The following is a 3,666-nucleotide window of genomic DNA, read 5'->3' on the forward strand; positions in this document are numbered from 1 at the left end:
TAAAACAAATAATGAAATAAAAAAGTACAAATTCAATTGGGGCAGTAGTTTATAACATTCTCAGTTCTGTTCCGTGACAGGCGAACAGACGGAAAGCGGGGTTTTAGTAATAGGGTCACGAACATTTTAGAGAACCCTAATAAAGTACCTACTTCAATGTCAATCTTGGGTAAAGGTTTGACCAATTTCTTGGTGCAAACGTGACCTAATAATCAATTAGCAAAACAACACTACAACAACTGCAAAGTACAAATAACTAGCTGCGCCCCGCGGTTTCACCCGCGTAAGTCCGTATCAGGATAAGAAGTTGCCTATATGTTATTCCAGTTATCCAGCTGTCTACGTTCCAAATTTCATTGCATTTATTCGTTCAGTAGTCTTTGCGTGAAGGAGCAACAAACACACACACATCCTTACAAACTTTAGCATTTATAATATTTGTAGGATAATATTTATATCATAAACATGGAAGTTGAGAATGAGAACATACTGATCGATGAATAGATGTCTATTATTCTTTCAATAAATCTATCTGATCAAATCTATTTGGCATTTGGCATACAGATTCAGTTTAAGCCGCTAATTTTTATCCATATACTATGTGAGCTAGGCCATAGGTTCAATGTAAATATATCAAATCATGTGGATCGTTCAACATTAAGTTAAATACAACACAATGCAGAATCCTTCACAAATGTTAAATAGAAAATTTAATAAATTTATCAAACTGAAAACCGTTTACTTGAATTAATTTTACAAAGCTCACCGATTTAGTTCAACTGAGCTCTATATTTAGTAGACTTATCAAGCACTGCAGACTCATGTTTATGACATCATAAAATAAACCCGTCTTTTACCCGCATTTTCGGCTGAATTTGACAATTAATTGAATATATTTTTACCACCCATTTTAACCACTTATAATAAACTACATTAAGTGCATAATGTTCATAATGCTTCGCTTTTATTATTGCGGAGTATTACTTTGAGAGAACAAAATACATCCTATTTATAAATTCCCAGTCCAATCTTTACAAAAACTCCATTAAAATTTTAATAAATAGCTAAAAGCTTATTACACTAAATTGTGAATGTAATTCAAAAATTTACTCAAATTATTCTGAAATGAACGGACACAAAATCAATGAACATTTTAATAGCATTTAAATTAAATTTGAAAACAATCTTTTATTGTCTGGAATACTATTGGAGCAAAAGTGTGGATGATAGTAATATAACATCACCTATAACATACCCACAGGCGCTCAAAATTAAATATTATCTGAATGATTGAATTTGTTTGCCACTAGCCTATCCGGGTTGTCCAGAGGCAAAAATAAAATAAATATAGTCATATTACACAGATAACGTGGTCTTTTAGAAAAAACTATTTTGAAAATAGGTTCAGAAGATGCAAATATTACATTATCCCAAGCTCACAAACTTTATCTCTTTATAATATAAACAGTTATAAGTATTAGTATCTATCACTATACTAGAATAAACAATGATTAACATTATATTGAAAAAAAACTCTCGTTATATCACCGGGCAGAATATGCGACATTCTGCAATCGAAAATGTTATTTTTTGGTAATTTCTTAATTCTTATCGAGTTCTTGAGTTAATTGATTAACATATTGACATTGGTAATTTAAACAGATTATAATTCGTCTAGACGATTACATTTTTTACAACAAACATTAAAAATATCTAATAACAAAAGATCAATATGCTTTAAATTATCAGGACATATTAACTCAAATTATTCTGAAATGACCCATAATATAAATTTATTATGGGTCCATATAGCAGGGACAATATTAAACTCCGTTTTTAAGTCCGTTGAAAACTACAAGCAAATCATATTAACCGTTTAGTAGCAATTCCCCACACAATACACAGTCATACAATACCGGAGGCCAATTTCCTTTTCCTCACCCTTTCCAGTCCATTCCTTTTCCAGTCATCAATGTGTTCCTTATCCCGCATTCGCAGAGGACTGAGTTCATGGGCGGTGGTGATGTCTGACCATCAAGTGCAACGTAAAAAAACAGATACAAATACAATTTTAAAATAATTCAAACGTGTAATACCATACCTTTTTGTCTATGTTTAAACATGGAGTATGTTCTTCTCTCAATTTCTGTGTATCAAAGTTTTAAGAAGCAATAACAAAGGTCGTAAAAACTATAATACAATACTTATTACATGGGAACATGATATAGAAATTTCGGTGAAACATTATAAAGCACTTGTGTGAGATTATTCCTGTGAACACGCCGTTTAAGCCTGAAACCACCCTCATTATACTGTCACATAATTTGCACCCGTTAATACCTACTACAAAACCCAGACAAATTAGAGTTAGGTATGCGAGTTAATGATCACAAGGAAAACTTTACTTTCTTGCATATTATTTTGCTTACTAGTCAAATATATGACATTTTTTTTACAATATGCGATAGGAAAACCGACAATCGTACACTAATACATATTTCATAACATTGAAATCCTAACTAATTAGTTAGGATTAGTATAATTGTTAAATTCAAATAAAATTATGTGCATTATCCAAGAAAATTCATCTATTAATTATACGATATCCCTCCCCTTATCGGGTCAGGCGTAAAAACGTAACAAATAGACAGTTACTCTCGCATTTATAACATTAGTACTCTAGATACTCAAGCGGAAGTCTCCACGGCTGTTTGGAAGGCTTCTTGAGAAGGTTGAACGGTCAAGCGGCAAACGAGGAAATATTTGCATCGAGGTCACGGTCAGAGGTCTTATTCTCACGTGAATACATATTTTAAAACTACATGATTTGGAAAGAAAGAAAAGAAAGAACCATTTATTTCAACACAGACAAACTTATGTAGAAAGACAGTAAATTATGAAAAAAAAAACAAATGAATAGGATTTTATAATGTTTTTATGTATGGCAGTGTCTATCTGAAGAACAACATCTCAGTACTTATTTACAGTGACACCCTACCGACATCTAGATTGCCAGCTGCTTCACACATTTAATAATTGACAAATATAAAGTAACAAAATAGTATAGTCTATTTAAGTAAATAAATAAATTCAGACATAAGTTATGAATACGATAAAACAATTTGTATCAAGATGCTTGATCAACAATTAGAAAGAAAAAAATTTACACATTATATTCATACAGTACACATATTTTTACGAACGAAAAGATAATAATAAAAATAGTAAACTATAAACTGTTTGCGCATATAGGGTGGAAGCCAGGGTAAACCACTCAGCATGTGCCATTCCAGCTCTAGACTGTATGTTGCGCTGATTATTTATATTCAATTAACTACATGAAAGAACTTCACAAGAATTTAAATTGTAGTTCAAAATGTGTAATTTTTTATTTAATGTGGACAAGTAATTTTTTGCTTTGAATGATGTTATCCTATACCTTTCACAAAAAGGTGTTAAAACGTATTCTGTAATAGTCATTTGAATCTATATTAATTATATTTTATATAATATAATCTTAATATGAATTAAACTAGTGCTAAACTTTAAGTTGTGAGCTGCTCCCGTGTGGAGTTTCTGGTCTCCCAGCGGGCGCGTCCCCAGGTGGCGGATAGGGGAAGGCCCTCCAGATATGGAGGGTATCGGCTGGTAGCCGGCGCGGACCAA

This window comes from Zerene cesonia, unplaced genomic scaffold (genome assembly GCF_012273895.1).
Source record: "Zerene cesonia ecotype Mississippi unplaced genomic scaffold, Zerene_cesonia_1.1 Zces_u002, whole genome shotgun sequence".
Lineage (NCBI taxonomy): Eukaryota > Metazoa > Arthropoda > Insecta > Lepidoptera > Pieridae > Zerene > Zerene cesonia.